The sequence below is a fragment of the Budorcas taxicolor genome, chromosome 16 (genome assembly GCF_023091745.1).
Source record: "Budorcas taxicolor isolate Tak-1 chromosome 16, Takin1.1, whole genome shotgun sequence".
NCBI lineage: Eukaryota > Metazoa > Chordata > Mammalia > Artiodactyla > Bovidae > Budorcas > Budorcas taxicolor.
In genome coordinates this window covers 15513030-15534276 of record NC_068925.1, presented here as the reverse complement: position 1 = coordinate 15534276, position 21247 = coordinate 15513030, and positions in this window count along the sequence as shown.

The window sequence follows — 21247 nt, the reverse complement described above, 5'->3', positions numbered from 1 at the left end:
TTTATTGAAGTTTAGTTAATTTACAATGTTTCAGGTACACAGCAAAGTGATTCAGTATATATATACAGAATTTTTCAGAATCTTTTCTATTATCCATTCAGTTCAGTCACACAGTCGTGTCTGACTTTGTGACCCCGTGGACTCCAACATGCCAGGCTTCCTTGTCCATCAACAAATCAAAAAGCCTGCTGAAACTCATGTCCATTGAGTTGGTGATGACATCCAACCATCTCATCCTCCATCATCCGCTTCTCCTCCTGCCTAGACTCTTTCCCAGCATCAGGGTCTTTTCCAGTGAGTCAGCTCTTCACATCAGGTGGCCAAAGGATTGGAGTTTTAGCTTTAGCATCAGTCCTTCCAATGAATATTCAGGACTGATTTCCTTTAGGACTGACTGGTTTGATCTTGCAGTCCTAGGGACTCTCAAGAGTATTCTCCAACACCACAGTTCAAAAGCATCAATTCTTTGGTGCTTAGGTTTCTTTATCATAGTCCAACTCTCACATCCATACATGACTACTGGGAAAACTATAGCTTTGACTAGACAGACCTATGTTGGCAAAGTAATGTCTCTGCTTTTTAATATGCTCTCTAGGTTGGTTTTAGCTTTTCCTCCAAGGAGCAAGCATCTTTTAACTTTATGGCTGCTGTCACCATCTGCAGTGACTTTGGAGCCAAATAAAATAAAATAAATAAAGTCTATTACTGCTTCCACTGTTTTTTCATCTATTTGTCATGAAGTGATGGGACCAGATGCCATGATCTTAGTTTTCTGAATGTTGAGTTTTAAGCCAACTTTTCACTCTCCTCTTTCACTTTGATTAAGAGGCTCTTAGTTCTTTGCTTTCTGCCATAAGGGTGGTGTCATCTGCATATCTGAGGGTTCTTGATATTTCTCCTGGCAATCTTGATTCCAGCTTGTGCTTCATCCAGCACAGGATTTTTCATGATGTACTGTACATATAAATTAAATAAGGAGGGTGACAATATAAAGCCTTGACATACTCCTTTCCCCATTTGGAACAAATTTGTTGTTCCATGTCCAGTTCTAACTGTTGCTTCCTGACCTGCATACAGATTTCTCAGGAAGCAGGTCAGGTAGTCTGGTATTCCCATCTCTTTCAGAATTTTTCACAGTTTGCTGTGATCCATACAGTCAAAGGCTTTGATGTAGTCAATAATGCAGTAGATCTTTGTCTGGAACTCTTGCTTTTCCCATGATCCAGCAGATGTTGGCAATTTGATCTCTGGCCTCTGCCTTTTCTAAAACCAGCTTGAACATCTGGAATTTCACAGTTCATGTACTGTTGAAGCCAAGCTTGGAGAATTTTGAGAATTACTCTACTAGTGTGGGAGATGAGTGCAATTGTGTGATAGTTTGAACATTCTTTGGTATTTCCTTTCTTTGGGATTGGAATGAAAACTGATCTTTTCTAGTCCTGTGACCACTGCTGAGTTTTCCAAATTTGCTGGCATCTTGAGTGCAGCACTTTAACAGCCTCATCTTTTAAGATTTGATATAGTTCAACTGGAATTGCATCACCTCCACTAGCTTCGTATGTTGTGATGCTTCCTAAGGCCCATTGACTTCACATTCCAGGATGTCTGGCTCTAGGTGAGTGATCACACCACCATGTTTATATGGGTCATGAAAATCCTTTTTGTGTAGTTCTTCTGTGTATTCTTGCCACCTCTTCTTACTATCTTCTGCTTCTGTTAGGTCCAATCCATTTCTGTCCTTTATTGTACCCATTTAGGTTATTACATTTTGCATTATAGTTTATTACAAATTGAAACACATTTCAACTGCCCTCTAAAAGATCTGTTTTCTAAGGAAAAATATATATGTTATATATATTATCTCATGTGGGTGGTCTTTGCTTAGTAACTCAGTTGTGTCAACTCTTTGAGACCCCATGGAAAGGTTGCCATGCCCTCTTCCAGGGGATCTTTCCAACCCAGGGATTGAACCCAGGTTTCCCTCATTGAAGGCAACTCTTCAGGCAAACTCAAGAATATTGGAGTGGATAGCCTGTCCCTTCTTCAGGGGATCTTCCCAACCCAGGATTAGAACTAGGATCTCCTGCTTTGTAGGCAGATATTATCTTGTACTGCTTTATAAATTTTGGTATTCACTGGTGGCTCAGCAATAAAGAATCAGCCTGTGAGGCAGAAGATAAGGGTTCAATCCCTGGGTGGGGAAGATCCCCTGGAAGAGGGCATGGCAACCCACTCCAGTATTCTTGCCTGGGAGATCTCATGCACAGAGGAACCTGGCGGGCTACTGTCTGTGGGGTTGCAAAGAGTGGGACACAACTGAAGCAATAGCATACACATGATTTACATATTATCTTAAGACTTTGTTTCAACAATGAATCACATTTCATCTTTATCTTTAATCACCTTCCCTTCTCTCATTTTATATTTAAGTTTTTCCAGTATTAAAAGTAATAGAAAATTTCACATAAAATTTTAATCACTTTCTAACTCTCATTTTATTCACTTCCTGATTGAACACAATGAATGAGGAAGCTGAATTTACTGCTTTAACTAAGTATTTTTGTTTTGCATCTATTTATATGTCATTTTTGTTTTTCACTCAAGTGACATTTTTTGTTAAGGCTAAAAATATCCCTTTAAATTAATTCATAAACTCCCTGAGATCAAGAAGTGTTTCCTACTATCTTCTTACTCCAAACAACCCGTGTTGAAGTATTCCTCTGCCAATGTAGGAGACACAGGAGACATGAGTTCATATACTGAATTGGGAAGATCCCCCGGAGGAGTACATGGCAACCCACTCCAGTATTCTTGTCAGGATAATTCCATGGACAGAAGAGATTAACATCTATAGTCCATGGGGTCTCACAAAGTTGGACACAACTGAGCAGCTGAGCAGCAACAGCAAGTATGTGACAGTGTTAGCCACTCAGATATGTCCGACTGTTTGCAAGCCCATAACTGTAACCCATCAGGCAACTCTGTCCATGAAGTTCTCCAGGCAAGAATACTGGAGTGGGTTGCCATGCCCTTCTCCAGTGGATCTTCCCAATCCAAGGATCAAATCTGTGTCTCCTGCATTGCAGACAGATTGTTTACCATCTTAGTCACCAGGGGATCTTCCTGACCCAGGGATCGAACCTGGGTCTCCCACATTGGAGGCAGACGCTTTAACCTCTGAGCCACCAGGGAAGATAGGGAAGGCCTATATACATACATACATACATACATATATATATATATATATATACATATATATATATATATAATGTATATATCACTTGTGCTACCACAAAAATATTGGACATAAATAATTTTACATTTCCTTTATATGTTGCTTATTCAAATTCATTCAGTTATTTTTACAATTCAACTATTTCAAAAGACAATGTTTTCAGATAGGTAAGTAGATTTATTTTTAATTGTAGAAGAAATGTTAAAAGTACTGATATCTTAAATGATCCAGTTAGTAGAACATAGAACATTATTTTCTCAAAGAAAACTCCTCCAGCTCCTTCAATTTACTGTTTTTTCCTATCAGTTCCACACTTAGGCCTGATATGGGAACAAATTGAGATCAAAATCTGAAGGCAGTGAATTTGACCAGAAACTTCTTTTGATCTCTATTTCTCTTGCTATGTCTCAGAATTTTTCTCAATTGCATTTTCCAGCTAACCATAATAGATTGATCAAAATAAACCCTAACCCTAACACAGACAGTAATTTCCTTGACAGTGGTCTTAGTGATGTTTTATGGGTCTCATTCCAAAAACAAGGACAAGAAAAGAAAAATAAGCACATTGGACTTCATCCCACTAAAAATCGTATGCACAGCCCCCCCCCCAAAAAAAAATCAATAAAAGTTAACCTACTGAATAGGAGAAGATGCTTCCAAACCATATATCCCATTAAAGGCTATATTAATATAAAGTACTCATACAGCTTAAGGGCAAAAAAAAAAATTTAAAAATGGGCAGAGGATATGAATAGACATATTTCCAATGAAGATATTCATATGATCATTAGGTATAGTAAATGATCACAACATCATAATCACCAAGGATACACCAACCAAAACCACAAGGGCATTATATCACAGCTGACAGAACTGCTGTTCAGTCACTCAGTCCTATGTCTTAGTGTTTGTGACCCCATAGATGCTGACAAGAATCGCTAGTATTAAGAAGACAAGAAACAGCAGATGTTGTTTAGGATGTAGAGAAAAGGAAACACTCATGCTCTGTTGGTGGGAATATAAACCTCCATACTCTGAAAAAAAAATAGAGATTTATATGATCTAGCAACTCTACCTGTAGATATCTATGTGAGGAAAAGAAAAACATGTTTTGAAGAAGATATATGTACCCCTGATGGCCATTACAGTATTATTTTTACAATAGACAAGATATGGAAAAAATGGTGCCTATTGATGAATGAACAAAGAAAATGTGGTGTATACAAATACAATGAAATACTACTCAGACCATTAAAAAGAGAGAAATCTTACTATTTGCAGAAACATGGATGGACCTTGAGAGTATTATGCTAAGTAAAATAAGTCAGACAGAGAAAGACAATTACTACATGATTTTACTTGTATGCAGAATCTAAAAAGTAAAACAAAATAAAACCCATACTCATAGTAGAGTGCAAGGTGATCTTTGGGTCAGGGGGCAAAATGTGTGAACGAGATCAAGAGGAACAAAGTTCTAGTTATAAATTAAATAAGCCATGGGATGTAATGTACAGCATGGGGTAGTAGTCAGTTATACATTAACTTTGTATGGTGACATATGGTAACTAAACTTATTGTAGTGATTATTTCATAATGTATATAATTTTGAATCACTATGTTGCACACATAAAACTAATATAAATTGAGGTGAATATACTTCATATAATATATAAAAGGAATACGCTCTACTATTTTAGACATCTTGCCTTATTACTGATGCTTTATGGGTTTCAACTCTAAAACTCTGAAAAACAGAAAAGCTTGCCAACCATCTCATAGGAATTCCATGATTAATTTCCACTACACATTTACTAAAATTCTTATCAGTGCCCAAGTACTCTTTTCTTACAGATTCTTTTTGTGTAATACTAATTTTAAAGTACTCTACATTCTGTCACACAGGTCATCATTTTTTTTTGCAATTTAATCACACATAGGTAGCATATGTTTCATTAGGCTACTTTCTTTCTTTAGATAGATGTGAATTGTGTTTTGGTAAGAAAAGTTTTTAAGATTGTTCATTTAGAATGAAATCACATAAAAACCTGCATTCTTCCTGTGTTTCTAATAGCATTCAGGGCTTTCAGGTACAAAGATTAGCTTTTTCTCTCTTGAATGAGACCATCTATTCTTTAAGGTTAATTACTTACTGACAAAAAGTACTGTACTCTTTACAAGAGTACTTTTAAGAGCTGTAAAATTGAAAAATGAGTCAGAGAATCATTCAGTTCATCAGTCTGATAAGGATGTAGTCTTTCAAATATGTCATCTCTTACTGACTTTGCTAGTACCTTTGATTTAGAGCTTCCAAAAGTAATAATCACATCTTTGAAAGGATTAATCTGTAAGCCTCTTTGCCTGATATGTACTGTGTTAAAAATCACAAATCTCTGACTTTTCTCTCACTTGACCCATTTTTTTAAGAGTATACACTTTATACTACACTCTATTTAATCAGATACAGTACAAATCTTCCACAAGAATTAAGGCACTTTGCCATTATGGAAAAAGAATACATATGTACACAAAATCATATTTAAATATTTTTGAGTATGTTTCTTTATTTAGCATTTAGCTGAATATGCATAATAATATTTTGCTATGTTTAAAACCTTTATATTTTCCTATAAAATAGAGGAAAAATACTTGACTATCAGTCTTCCAAATAACTAAAATTTCCCCTTAATTCCTTATGAATATTTAGCTAAGAACCATGATTCAAACATGATTTAAATATGCAAACACAAACTTGATTGACTCAATATCAAAGAACTATTTCAATAAAGAAAACCTTTTAATAGTCATGTATGTTTCTAAGTTATTTAAAAAGAAAGCTATAGACCATGTGGGGAAAATATGCATTCAGCATTATTAGAATATTCATCTTTAAATAAATAGCAGATCATTGAAACAAATTTGTTACTCTCTGTATGACTATCTATATGACATACAACAAAAGTTCTCTGCACAATTTCCACTACTGAAGAAGGGAGAAAATCAGTTATATAATCTAAATGCATTTCATGTAAACATTAGCAAATAATGTTTTATCATGTACTAGATTGATTGGTGACATTTATGAATACACAAATCTTCTCCAAAATGCTTCTTTAATTTCTATAAAATTATTTCTATTGAAACATAAATGAAATTTAGCACAATACATTCACTCTGTTTACAGATTCTAAACTATAAAATATATGTCTACCCATAGATGCTTTCACTTGGATAAAATTTTAAATTATTAAGAAAATGAAATCAACTTTGAGTCTTTTTTCTAGGAAAGTCAACTATTAAGTTATTTTAATGCACAATCAAGATTCATGTATTTTCAGTAGAAAGTTTCTATCAGCATATTGGAAGAAAGGTAAATATTGGGTTTCCAAAGGGTGTTTCTGTAACATTTTACAGAAAAATCAAACAAACCTTAGGCTAACCCAATACTTTTCAAAGGCAACTGTGTTGACTCACTATAAGTTTTGTATTTTTTATTTAAACATTATAATTGAAAACGAAGAAGATATATTATTCATGATAATGTATAATCCTAGATTAGATAGGACTCTTCTACTCTGCTGCTGCTAAGTCGCTTCAGTCGTGTCTGACTCTGTGCGACCCCATAGACGGCAGCCCACCAGGCTCCCCCATCCCTGGGATTCTTCAGGCAAGAATACTGGAGTGGGTTGCCATTTCCCTCTGCAATGCAGGAAAGTGAAAAGTGAAAGGGAAGTCGCTCAGTCGTGTCTGACTCCTAGCGACCCCATGGACTGCAGCCTCCAAGCTCCTCCGTCCATGGGATTTTCCAGGCAAGAGTACTGGAGTGGGTTGCCAATGCCTTTTCCTTCTACTCTAAATTGCAGAAAAACAACTAAAATTAAATTAGCCAAAATGAAATAAATTGATTGGTTGGTAAAACTGTAAAATCATGCCATGCATTCTTTTTGGAAAAGAGTATATTTACATAATAAACCTTAATGGTCTGGACTGAATCCAGTAATCAATACTGAGTCAGTATTGATTTTACTTAGGGAAGTGGAATGTTCTGGTTGGCCAGAGCTAAGTTAGGAAGAAGTAACTAGGATACCACAGGATGAGGGTTAGAGAGAAGTAATTTCCTTTTTTTTTTTTTAATTTATTTATTTTATTTGGAGGTTAATTACTTTAAAATATTGTATTGGTTTTGCCATACAACAACATGAATCCACCACAGGTATACACGTGTTCCTCCCCGTCCCTCCTCCCTCCACGTACCATCCCTCTGGGTCGTCTCAGTGCACCAGCCCCAAGCATCCAGTATCATGCATCAAACCTGAACTGGCGATTCATTTCTTATATGATACTGTACATGTTTCAATGCAATTCTCCCAAATCTTCCCACCCTCTCCCTCTCCCTCAGAGTCCAAAAGACTGTTCTATACATCTGTGTCTCTTTTGTTGTCTCGCATACATGGTTATCATTACCATCTTTCAAAATTCCATATATATGCATTAGTATACTGTATTGGTGTTTTTCTTTCTGGGTTACTTCACTCTGTATAATAGGCTCCACTTTCATCCACCTCATTAGAACTGATTCAAATGTATTCTTTTAATGGCTGAGTAATACTCCATTGTGTATATGTACCAAGCTTTCTTATCCATTCATCTGCTGATGGACATCTAGGTTGCTTCCATGTCCTGGCTATTATAAAAACTGCTGCGATGAACATTGGGGTACACGTGTCTCTTTCAATTCTGGTTTCCTCGGTGTGTATGCCCAGCAGTGGGATTGCTAGGTCATAAGGCAGTTCTATTTCCAGTTTTTTAAGGAATCTCCACACTGTTCTGCATAGTGGCTGTACTAGTTTGCATTCCCACCAACAGTGTAAGAGGGTTCCATTTTCTCCACACCCTCTCCAGCATTTATCGCTTGCAGACTTTTGGATTGTAGCCATTCTGATTGGCGTGAAATGCTACCTCATTGTGGTTTTGATTTGCATTTCTCTGATAATGAGTGATGTTGAGCATCTTTTCATGTGTTTGTTAGCCATCTGTATGTCTTCTTTGTAGAAATGTGTATTTAGTTCTTTGGCCCATTTTTTGATTGGGTCGTTTATTTTTCTGGAATTGAGCTGCATAAGTTGTTTGTATATTTTTGAGATTAGTTGTTTGTCAGCAAAGAGGACACTAATAGATGGAGAAATATACCATGTTCAGAGATCGGAAGAATCAATATAGTGAAAATGAGTATACTACCCAAAACGATTTATAGATTCAATGCAATCCCTCTCAAGCTACCAATGGTATTTTTTCACAGAGCTAGAACAAATAATTTCACAATTTGTATGGAAATACAAAAAAAAAGTCGAATTGCCAAAGCAATCTTGAGAAAGAAGAATGGAACTGGAGGAATCAACCTGCCTGATTTCAGCCTCTACTACAAAGCAACAGTCATCAAGACAGTATGGTACTGGCACAAAGACAGAAATATAGATCAATGGAACAAAATAGAAGGCCCAGAGATAAATCCACGCACCTATGGACAGCTTATCTTTGACAAAGGAGGCAAGAATATACAATGGATTAAAGACAATCTCTTTAACAAGCGGTGCTGGGAAAACTGGTCAACCACTTGTAAAAGAACAAAACTAGAACACTTTCTAACACCATACACAAAAATAAACTCAAAATGGATTAAAGATCTAAAACTATAAAACTATAAGGCCAGAAACTATAAAACTCCTAGATGAGAACATAGGCAAAACATTCTCCCACATACATCACAGCAGGATCCTCTATGATCCACCTCCCAGAATATTGGAAATAAAACCAAAAATAAACAAATGGGACCTAATTAAACTTATAAGCTTCTGCACAACAAAAGAAACTATAAGCAAGGTGAAAAGACAGCCTTCAGAATGGGAAAAAATAATAGCAAATGAAGCAACTGAGAAGTAATATCCAAAGGGAAAATTATCATTCTAGAAAAATTGAAAAGAACAGATGCCCTCTATATCTATTATGATTTAGGGACCCTGGAGGAAAAAATTAATGAAGCATTATCCCTGTCTTTCATGGTTTTATATTGGAAAGACAGCAGAGTAAATGCACAACTAAAACTTAGTAAGTTATTTTATGTCTTATGTAATATTATCATGAGTGAAGTCACTCAGTCGTGTCCCACTCTTTGCAACCCCATGGACTGTAACCTACTAGGCTCCTCTGCCCATGGGATTCTCCAGGCAAGAATACTGGAATGGATTGCCATTTCCTTCTCCAGGGGATCTTCCCAACCCAGGGATTGAACCCGGGTCGCCCACCTTGCAGGCAGATGCTTTAACCTCAGAGCCACCAGGAGCATTATCATAGATTCACTTGAAAATAAGTGTCTAGGACTTTGGATGATGGAAATTTAAAATAGAGTTGAAATAGCATGGCAATATGAAGAAATCTTTTTTAGAGTGATTAATTCATCCTCCAAAAGGAGATTATAATTTGTTTCTATATATACATTCAGCAATAAACAATCATCAGGATCTAAAGAACACAAGTAGGCTAGAAAAACAAAATAGAGCTAAACACAAAGAAGAAAGTTTTTTTTTTTAATTGTTATCATGCTAAATATGAACAGTAAGACATTTTACAGGATGACATTTTCCAGTAAAGTCACACAAAATGAAGTCTGAGCAATTTCAAATACAAATACATACTAAAATAAGGTACTTAAACATACATTTCTCAAAATATGGCAAATAGGGGAAAGGATACTGCAGGATAAGAGAAGGATCAGCAGAAGAAAGAACACAGAAGGAAGCATGAAGACTGCTTGAACGGTCAGGAGCCATACATTCAACAACCCAAGCAAGGACATAATACTGCTAGTTTAACAGTCATAACACAATGTTTTAATTCCTCTTGTCTAAATACCTTGGAATGGAACTGCTGGTCTAGGTTACTGATTCACTACAAGGATCAAATGATAGATCAGACTCAAGTAAATCAGATTTCATACCTAATATCAAGTGACACTAATAATTTCATAAACACAAATAAATCAGGAAGAAGGGGTCAGAAACATCAGTGGCAACTCCACCAAGCCCTTCCTTTCTAAACAGGCACCCCTGTTCCCCCAAAACAGATGCAGACACAAAGTGATTTTTATGTAGGCTTTGGAGGAGAGATTTTAACCTCGAAACATCTCCATTTTATACTTTAGTTCACATGACATCTTTCAGTTCAGTTCAGGCTCTCAGTCGTGTCCGACTCTTTGCAACCCCATGAATCACAGCGCGCCAGGCCTCCCTGTCCATCACCAACTACTGGAGTTCACTCAAACTCATGTCCGTCGAGTCGGTGATGCCATCCAGCCATCTCATCCTCTGCCATCCCCTTCTCCTCCTGCCCCCAATCCCTCCCAGCATCAGGGTCTTTTCCAATGAGTCAACTCTTCACATGAGGTGGCCAAAGTACTGGAGTTTCAGCTTTAGCATCATTCCTACCAAAGAACACCCAGGGCTGATGTGCTTTAGAATGGACTGGTTTGATCTCCTTGCAGTCCAAGGGACTCTGAACTCTTCCCAACACCACAGATCAAAAGGATCAATTCTTCGGTGCTCAGCTTTCTTCACAGTCCAAATTTCACATCCCTACATGACCACTGGAAAAACCAAAGCTTTGACTAGATGGACCTTTGTTGGCAAAGTAATGTCTCTGCTTTTCAATAAGCTATCTGGGTTGGTCATAACTTTTCTCCCAAGGAGTAAGTGTCTTTTAATTTCATGGCTGCAGTCACCATCTGCAGTGATTTTGGAACCCCAAAATATAAAGTCTGACATTGTTTCCACTGTTTCTCCATCTATTTCCCATGAAGTGATGGGACTAGATGCCATGATCTTCATTTTCTGAATGCTGAGCTTTAAGCCAACTTTTTCACTCTCGTCTTTCACTTTCATCAAGAGGCTTTTTAGTTCCTCTTCACTTTCTGCCATAAGGGTGGTGTCATCTGCATATCTGAGGTTACTGTTATTTCTCCTGGCAATCTTAATTCCAGCTTGTGCTTCTTCCAGCCCAGTGTTTCTCATGATATACTCTGCATATACGTTAAATAAGCAAGGTGACAATATACAGCCTTGACGTACTCCTTTTCCTATTTGGAACCAGTCTGTTGTTCCATGTCCAGTTCTAACTGTTGACATCTTTAAGGAGCCAAATTTTAAGAATCCATAGATTCTGGATATATTTGCATAAATGGGAATATCCTTTTAAAAACAGTCCATGGATTAAGACCATCCATCTAGCAAAATTTTGTTTCAAGTCCTGTGGGCCCAGTTATAATATTGAAAGGAATTTGACTGGGTTAGTTTCCTTCTTTTCTACACCTGCAGGCATCTTTCGAACCCCTGTTGCTTTATCTCCTCCCTCCACAGGCAGCTGTATGTTTTAATGTATTAGAAACTGCCAAAATATTTACAAAATTAGTTGAATAATTACCCTTATGCACCCACAATGAGTTATGGTTACAATTGTTCCACAACCTCATAAACACAGTATATTGGCCTTTTAAAAAATTTCAGCTATTTCAATGGATAGGAAGTATATTTCACTGTGATTCTAATTTGCATTACCTTGCTGATTAGTGATAATTATCACATTTCTACATTTTTATTGACCATTCCTACAGAGACATTACTTTGCCAACAAAGGTCTGTCTAGTCAAGGTTATGTTTTTTCCAGTGGTCATGTATGGATGTGAGAGTTGGACTGTGAAGAAAGCTGAGCACCGAAGAATTGATGGTTTTGAACTGTGGTGTTGGAGAATACTCATGAGAGTCCCTTGGACTGCAAGATCCAACCAGTCCATTCTAAAGGAGATCAGTCCTGGGTGTTCATTGGAAGGACTGATGCTAAAGCTGAAAGTCCAATACTTTGGCCACCTCATGAGAAGAGTTGACTCATTGGAAAAGACCCTGATGCTGGGAGGGATTGGGGGAAGGAGGAGAAGGGGACAACAGAGGATGAGATGGCTGGATGGCATCACTGGCTTAATGGACATGAGTTTGAGTAAACTCTGGGAGTTGGTGATTCACAGGGACGCCTGGCATGCTGCAATTCATGGGGTCGCAATGAGTCAGACACGACTGAGAGATTGAACTAAACTGAATCTTAGGTTACTCAACATTCAAAAAAACAAAGATCATGGCATGAAGTCCCATCTCTTTAGGGCAAATAGATGGGGAAACAATGGAAACAGTGACAGACTTAATTTTGGGGGGGCTCCAAAATCTCTGCAGATGGTGGCTGCAGCCATGAAATTAAAAGACGCTTGCTCCTTGGAAGAAAACCTATGTCAAACCTAGACAGCGTATTAAAAAGTAGAGACGTTACTTTGCCAACAAAGGTCCATTTAGTCAAAGCTATGGTTTTTCCAGTAGTCATGTATGAATATGAGAGTTGGACCATAAACAAGGCTTACCACAGAAGAACTGATGAGTTTTAACTGGGGTGTTAAAGAAGATTCGTGAGAGTCCCTTGGACTGCTACTGCTGCTAAATTGCTCAGTCGTGTCCGACTCTGTGCGACCTGATAGGTGGCAGCCCACCAGGCTCCCCTGTCCCTGGGATTCTCCATGCAAGAACACTGGAGTGGGTTGCCATTTCCTTCTCCAATGCATGAAAGTGAAAAGTGAAAGTGAGATCGCTCAGTCGTGTCCGACTCCTAGCGACCCCATGGACTGCAGCCTACCAGGCTCCTCCGTCCATGGAATTTTCCAGGCAAGAGTACTGGAGTGGTGCAAGGAGATCAAACGGGTAAAACCTAAACGAAGTCAAACTTGAATATGTATTGGAAGGACTGATGCTGAAGCTGAAGCTGCAATACTTTGGTCACCTGATGTGATGAACTGACTCATTGGAAAACACCCTAATGCTGGGAAAGATTGAGGGCAGGAGGAGAAGAGGACGACAGAGGATGAGATGGTTGGATGGAATCACTGGCTCAATGGACATGAGTTTGAGCAAACTCTGGGAGTTGGTGGACCGGGAAGCCTGGCGTGTTGCAGTCCATGGAGTTGCAAACTGTCAGACATGACTGAGCAACTGAACAATGATGAATCTTATGTTAAGAAATATATGTCCATGTCTCTTGCTATTTTATTGGTATTTTTTCAGTTCAGTTCACTTCAGTCACTCATTCATGTCCAACTCTTTGCAACCCCGTGAAACGCAGCATGCCAGGCCTCCCTGTCCATTACCAACTCCCGGAGTCCACCCAAACCCGTGTCCATTGTGTCAGTGATGCCATCCAACCATCTTATCCTCTGTGGTCCCCTTCTCCTCCTGCCCTCAATCTTTCCCAGAATCAGGGTCTTTTCCAATGAGTCAGCTCTTTGCACGAGGTGGCCAAAGTATTGGACTTTCAGCTTCAGCATCAGTCCTTCCAATGAACACCCAGGACTGATCTCCTTTAGAATGGACTGGTTGGATCTCCTTGCAGTCCAAGGAACTCTCAAGAGTCTTCTCCAACACCACAGTTCAAAAGCATCAATTCTTCGGTGCTCAGCTTTCTTCACAGTCCAACACCCACATGCATACATGACTACTGGAAACATTTTTTTTTCCATATATTTTTTTCCAATTTTTTTTTTTTCACACCCATACATGACTACTGTTATTTTTTACTTGCCTGTAATTGATTTCAAGAAGTCACTTACAAATTCTGGATCTTAGTGTTTTGCTACATATATGTATGTAGTTATATCTATAATATATGTATATAATATTATGTATAATCTTATATGATTATATATACATGATTCTGTATATGTTTGTACACAGTTTCATGTATATAATTTTGAAAAGTTGTTCATTTAAAATCTTATAATTAGTGTTTTTTGTGTCCTAAGAAATTTCTGCCTACTTCAAGTTCACAAAGATATTCTGCTATGTCTCTTTTTAGTGTATTTCTTATACCCACATTTTTATGTTTTATCTCAAATTCATCTTCTCAGGCAGTATGGGCTTAGCATTGTAATTAGTGTTTTATTATAAATATATTCAGTCTATCCAAGAATATATGTTGAGAATTCCCTCCTTTACTTTATAAAACGTCTTGGCACTTTTGCCAAAATTATTGAAAATGTCTAGGGGTTCTGTTGCTGAACCCCCTAATTGTTTCACTGATCTGTATCACTATCCTCTCTTTGTCATAACTTTGACTTTCAGAAATATATTATTGTATGTATTTAACATAATAAAGTTAAATCAACAAGAATGGGGGGAAATCCATAAGTGAATATAAATAGAAAATTTAAAATAACTATATTTCAGATACAATTCAAATTGCATTTCAAATTTGTTAAACAAATTATCCAAGCTATAATAGAAGTATGTATATTAGATCTTTAGAAAAAAAAATCACCCCATTGCCTAAAATTGATAGACTATTTAACATTTTACGTATTACAAAACATTCAATATTACTCTAATATTGCTGTTTTTTCTTTGTCTCAAGGGAATATATGTCTCTGTGTTGTGAAGAAAACTTTTATATTCAAAAAAAATTATGCATTTTCTTCAGGCTTTTGCACTGCGGCTTGACCCCCCCAGGAATTACTTCATGCTTGAGAGGTAACCCAGTATCCCTAGCTTCATGGCAGACATTGGAGTAAGTATTATAAGAATCTACATTCAGAGTAAACATTAAATTCCTTTTGCACTAGTATTTAAAACGTACATTTTTAGTATAATTATTCTACATGAAAAACAATTTTCCTATTTAGAATATTGCTTTAATGAAGTAAGAAATAACTTAGCATCTACATCAATGAAACATTTAAATTATATGGCTTTTATTCAAGGAACCATAGGAAAAGTGCAATGCCACCAAATAATATTTCTAGGTAAAAAAGAAATATCACATATACTGGCCTTATCAGACATAAACTGAAGTATAAGAGAAATGTTATCATTCACAACAGTCTCTATAGACAGTGGAGAATAATTGCTATTAGGAATGCACTAGGCCTGGCATGCTGCAGTCCATAAAGAGTCAGCCACAGCTGGGCAACTGAACAACAACAATGCAATACAATGAGGTTCAGCATGTCCTGTTCATAATATCAGGCTGGCTGTCAATCACAAACCGGGGGTTATATAGTATTATTTCTAGAGCAGTGCCATTTTCAAGAGAGAGAGAGAGAAAAGGAAGGTGTCCTCTTTCTCTAGGTATTATTGCAGCTACTCTAAACATCTTCTGGTCATTTTCTATCACTTAATACCAAATCATATTCACCAAAATCATCTATCTGTCTATAATGTCCATGTAAAAACTGTGCCATGGTACATGAAAGCACAAAATAAAGAATTTTAGCAAATTAAAGAAATAATTCTAAAGAGCTATTTTTAAAAGGTTTTAAGGTCTTTAAATACTAATTTTGTCCCTCTCCCCCAATATTTTCTCTCTCCTTTTTCATCAGTTTGAAGCATACATAAATTCGAAATGAAAATTAGATTTTCTAAAGTCCAGGCTTTTCCTTTGCTTTCAAAACACGCTGAAATCAAAACAAGAGGTTTTAAAGAGCAGAAGAGGAGATCCTGGCTTAAAAATCAAGATAGTGGGGGGAGAAGATGACCCTATCCTCAAAGGACTAGACAATATTTATGAATTAGAAGTAAGAAAAAAAAATTGAGGTTTTGAGTTTGAAGAATGTCAGAGGCTCGAGAATAAGACTTCTGATTTTGGAAGATCATCATGAGAGAAAGGAATCAGAGTCAGTATTTATCTATTAGGGCTGCCACAACCAAGTACCACAGACCATGGTTTTCTTGCTATCACCTGCATCCCAATGTCCTCTGGTCAACCTGTCCTCTCATTAACGTGCTCAATTGTTCACCTGTATGTGACTCTTTACAACCCCATGGACTGTAGCCTGCCAGGCTACTCTATCCATGGGAATCCTCCAGGCAAGAATACTGGAATGAGTTGCCATTTCCTTCTCAAGAAGATCTTCCTGACCCAGGTTCAAACCCGTGTCTCCTGCATTGGCAGGTGCGTTCTTTACTACTGAGTCACCTTACTAGTAGCCTCTTTATTAACAGTCTAAAACTATGGGAGACTTTAAGAAGCAAACTCTTGAAAACATTGGTAACTCTTTTCTCAAAGTGAAAAGTGTCATTGTGAAAGGACAGGCTCCATTTCTGGTACTGAACATGACAGAATGGTGTAAAAACAGTCCTTTCACGCCAGTCAGAATGGCTGTGATCCAAAAGTCTACAAGCAATAAATGCTGGAGAAGGTGTGGAGAAAAGGGAACCCTTTTACAGTTAGTGGGAATGCAAACTAGTATAGCCACTATGGAGAACAGTGTGGAGATTCCTTAAAAAACTGAAAATAGAACTGCCATAAGACCCAGCAATCCCCCTACTGGGAATAACCACTGAGGAAACCAGAATTGAAAGAGACTCGTGTATCCCAGTGTTCATCGCAGCACTGTTTATAATAGCCAGGACATGGAAGCAACCTAGATGTCCATCAGCAGACAAATGGATAAGAAAGCTGGGGTACATTTACACAATGGAATATTACTCAGCCATTAAAAAGAATACATTTGAATCAGTTCTAATGAGGTGGATGAAACTGGAGCCTATTATACAGAGTGAAATAAGCCAGAAAGAAAACAGCAATACAGTATACTAACATATATATATGGAATTTAGAAAGATGGTAATAATAACCTTATATGTGAGACAGCAAAAGACACACAGATGTATAGAATAGTCTTTTGGATGCTATGGGAGAGGGCTAGGGTGGGATGATTTGGGAGAATGGCATTGAAACATGTATATTATCCTATCAGAAACAAATTGCCAGTCCAGGTTCAATGCATGAGACAGGGTGCTCAGGACTGGTGCACTGGGATGACCCAGAGGGATGAGATGGGGAGGGAGGTGGGAGGGGGATTCAGGATGGAGAACACATGTACACCCATGGCGGATTCATGTCAGTGTATTGCAAAACCACTACAATATTGTAAAGCAATTAGCCTCCAATTAACATATTTAAAAAATTATAAGTAAATAATTTCCATAGTTTGTCTATTCGAAGAAATAGATTTTTTTAAACTTCATATTTCTGGGTTTTAAGCTCTAGTTTAAATCGTTAGGAATCACTGCTTTCAGACAATCTTTCTGAATTTAAAGAGGCTAATGCCATTTGGTGATATGCTTTTGATGTCAATTACACATTACATCACTTTACTGAAGAGCTCTCAGTTTAATGCATTTCTTTAGACTCTAAAGCTGATGATACAAGAGATTAAATGTCTCTTATCTTGTGACTGGATGACTGTTAGTGTCCATCAAAACATTTCTCTTCCTAAGACCTAATGAATCTGGTCCTATGCCTAGTACTGTGGCCATTAACCAATTACTGAACCCCAATCCTCTTCTCTTACTCATTTACTTTAACACCAATCAGTTTGGTATTATCAACTGTCTACCTTGCAACCAGAGTTTGAGATATGCTCAATTTGCCATAAATTGCACATTACCACTTGCCCTGAGGTACATAAAGGAGAACTGCTGAATAGCAAAATCCCCTTGTTCTTAAATCTGCCAGACACCAACAAAATTTCTAAAAATAGGCTACTTAAATTCTAATTGTATATTTGCAGCCTGTAGTACTACTCTTATTCAGGATATTTTCTAGTATGTCAGAGTTATGTCCATTCCTGTGACACACAAATGAAGAAAAACAGAAGAATCTGCTTCATTTCTGAAATACAGAATTACAAACAAGATAGGGATGATCTCTGTCCTAGGGATAATGCTGACATTTATTTCATCTGACACAGCTAACTTCACAGAAATTTCTTATAATAGAATACTATATGAAGACAAACCCTGTTTGGCATGTGCAATTTTGAGATATATTAAGGTGGTCATTGGAATCATCACAATCCTATTCTTGTGTCCTTTCCCAAACCATAGATATTCTTAATTAAAACCAATATGAAAAGACTACATACATTTTTAAAAGCTATAAAAATTATACCATTTAATCAAAAGTATGCTTATTTTTCATGTACGTATTCTTTTTAATTTGGTCATTTTAAGTCATAGGCAATTTAATAGTGTATATAATATTAATGGCCTTTAATATTTCTCAGTATCAATAGCAATAATAATAATTTATTTTACACTTACTATATGGAAGTGTTACTGTGCTAAGTGTTTTAGATTTGTAATGCTGCTGCTGCTGCTGCTGCTAAGTCACTTCAGTCGTGTCCGACTCTGTGCGACCCCATAAACGGCAGCCCACCAGGCTCCACCGTCCCTGGGATTCTCCAGACAAGAACTGGAGTGGGTTTCCATTTCTTTCTCCAATACATGAAAGTGAAAAGTGAAAGGGAAGTCGCTCAGTTGTGTCTGACTCTTCGCGACCCCATGGACTGCAGCCCGCCAGGCTCCTCCATCCATGGGACTTTCCAGGCAAGAGTACTGGAGTGGGGTGCCATTTCCTTCGCCAATCTTAATTCTAGTATGAGACATGAGAAAACTGATTCTTACACAACAAAAGCATGGCAAAGTTGATGCCTATTGCAAATTCTGTCAGACGGCAGAAGCCTTTAACCTAAATGTGCCTCTTGGTAACAAATTTCTGTTAACTTTTTCTTATTTTTTCATTCCCAAACTTTGTAATATGGCATACATCAGTTAGTTGTATAATTCAGTAGTATTTTTAAAACGGTATTTGTAGAGACAATTTAATGAACAATACACTTCAAATTAAACTGATCATATTTTTTTATAATTCTATTACATATAAGGTTAATCAAATATTTGGCAAGAGAAGCTTATTTAAACTTTATGTGAAAAATTTAAACATCATAGGTAAAGCAATATTCCTCCTTGACCTTTGCCATTCCAGTCCTCAGATGTAACTACTGTTATGAATTCAACTTAGCTGTGTGTATATTTTTGTTTTGTCTATATTCCTAGACCACTCAGATTACAATAAAATAGGTGGACTTGGACATATTCATTTTGCCTCAGGGATTTTTTTTTATAAGACCAACAGCAAACTTTACTATGACTGTCATTTCTAAAAGCCAGTCCTATTAAAAAGAGCCAGAGTTTATAGAAATAAGATCATATATCAGGTCTAGGGCAGGACATCTACATAAGATACTTTTAGAATATTTCACGGTAAAAGAAAATTTTCAAAAACTTTCACCTCATGTGAAAAGACTCCGGAGTCAACTTGAGGAGGCTCCCATCAGTCAAAGATGAAAATTTTAGAGCATCCAGAAAAGGTAATACCTGTATTTTATTCAAAAGTATCACATACATTTAAATCCTTGTTTAAATAATAATAATACAGAAAGCATTTCATTGGTCACTTTGAGGAATGCTGAAAAATAAAATATTATTTTTCAAATGTTAAGAAAAGGGAAAAAATAAAACACGTATACCTGCCTCTTCCCCAATTATCTGTAACTGAGCTAAAGGCAAATAGAAGCTTGTATGTACAGAACACTTCTATATAATAATAGAAGTAAGAATGCTATTACAGTTCCATTTTTTCTTAATCTAATGACTTAATTAATCCAGACAATGGTCACCAATGGCTAATAATATCACAAAAAGTAAACATACACAGATTACATATCACTCCTACAATGGAAGTTTGCAGTATAACCTAGGAAGTAATTTTACTAAATAAACGGAGTCAATATGAAGCATATCAAGCCTCCAGAATAGAGATGCACAATAAAAATTTTTGTTTAGCAGGAAATATTCTGTATGTGCACTATCCACTAAAGGAGACATTAGTCACATGAGGCTACTAAATAGATGAGCACAGCTAGTATAACGGAGAACCTGGAATTTTAATTGTAAAAGGTGAAAGAGGAGAGCTGGCTTAAAATTAAGCAGTCAAAAGACTAAGATTGTGGCATCTGGTCCTACCACTTCATGGAAAATAGATGGGGAAAATGTGGAAACAGTATCAAATTTCATTTTCTTGAGCTCCAAAATCAATGTGGATGATGACTGAGCCACAAGATTAAAAGACGCTTGTTCCTTGGAAGAAAACCTATGTCAAATCTAGACAATGTATTAAAAAGCAGAGATATCACTTTGCCAACAATGGTCCATATAGACAAAGCTATGGTTTTTCTGGTAGTCATGTATGGATGTGAGAGTTGGACCATAAAGAAGACTGAATGCTAAAGAATTGATGCCTTCAAACTGTGGTGGTGGAGAAGACTCTTGAGAGTCCCTTGGACAGCAAGGAGATCAAATCAGTCAATCTTGAAGGAAACTAACCCTGCATATTCATTGGAAGGACTGGTGTTGAAGGTGAAACTCCAATAACTTGGCCACATGATATGAAGAGCTGACTCATTAGAAAAGACTTCGGTGCTGGGAAAAATTGAGGGTGAGAGGAGAAGGGGGCTACAGAAGATGAAACAGTTGGATGACATCACTGACTCAATGGACATGAGTTTGTGCAAACTCAGCTAGATAGTGATGGATAGAGAAGCCTGGCAGTGCAGTTCATGGGGTCTCAAAGATTTGGATACGACTTAGAGAATGAACAACAATAACAGAATGTTAAGTAACCTAAATTTAGCAATTCAGATTGTTTCTACTGACAAACTGGCCAACAGAACTCTGGGTCAAGGTATCAAATTACAATTAATACACACATTAAAGAATGTATTAAACTATAGAAATGCAAGCTGAAATATGCAGATTATGAGAAATTATATACTAAAAGTGATCCAGTTTTGTTAACAAAAACTTGTAAGAAAAAAATAAGAGAGACGGAAGTGAAAAAGTATTGAAGGACTTCCAAGGAGAAGCAAGTGATGATGTAAGACTTCAAAGTGTACTGAAGTGCATTGTCCACAGAAAAGTTGTGACCTGCAGACCTTTCTATGCCAGTACCCCTCGAGAGAAGTAATGCCTTAGAGGGAATAGCTACACTCGATTTGTTAGAGCGCCTAAAACTTAGGAAGTGGTTTCTCAAACT